Raw genomic sequence first — 801 nt, 5'->3', positions numbered from 1 at the left:
ACCCCACTCCCTCAGTGCCTGTGAGTCAGGTGGTAGCCCCGCCCCCTGCCGCCACCTCTGCTTGCCATCTGCCAGGTGATCGGACCTGGTTGAACTCCCAGTCAAACTCGCGAGGGGACAATTTGCATATTAGGCTTTTATTATATAGGAGACATTCCCTATGTGTTTGGCCTATTTCTGGTGTTTAGTTCAGAAGTGTTATTCTTGTGTCAGTATACATTTTTAAAACATAAATTCCTCATATACATTTACCTATCTGATACAAATAGTTCCTTATAAAACTTGATTTAGTGGGTTTTGGTTATTTTCACCTATTTATTTTTACAAATGAGCTGTGGAATCACTGTTTTTAGGCTCTCTCCCTGTTGAGGTTTGTTTGAATTTATAGATTCATTTACAGAGAATGAGAAATGTCACATTATTCAGCCTTCTTATCCAAAGACAAGATGTTTTTCCATGCAATCAAGTCTTTTTTTTTTTAATATATCCTTCAGTGGATTCTTAAAATTCATCTGTTAAAATAGGGTTTTAAAGAATATGCAGGCCCTGATGTGTTGCTCAGTGGTTAGAGTGTTGGCCCATGCACCTAAGAGTCAAGGGTTCAATTCCTATCAAGGGCATGTACCTGGGTTGCAGGTTTGATCCCCTGCCTGGGTGGGGTGCATGAGGGAGGCAACCAATCAATCAAAGGATCAATCTATGTGTCTCTCTCACATTGATGTTTTTCTCTCCCCCTCCCACTCTCCCTCCCTTCCTCCCTTCCACTCTCTCTAATAATTAATGGAAAAAATATTCTTGGGT

The sequence above is a fragment of the Myotis brandtii genome, unplaced genomic scaffold, assembly GCF_000412655.1.
Source record: "Myotis brandtii unplaced genomic scaffold, ASM41265v1 scaffold259, whole genome shotgun sequence".
NCBI lineage: Eukaryota > Metazoa > Chordata > Mammalia > Chiroptera > Vespertilionidae > Myotis > Myotis brandtii.
This window is presented reverse-complemented; position numbering follows the sequence as displayed.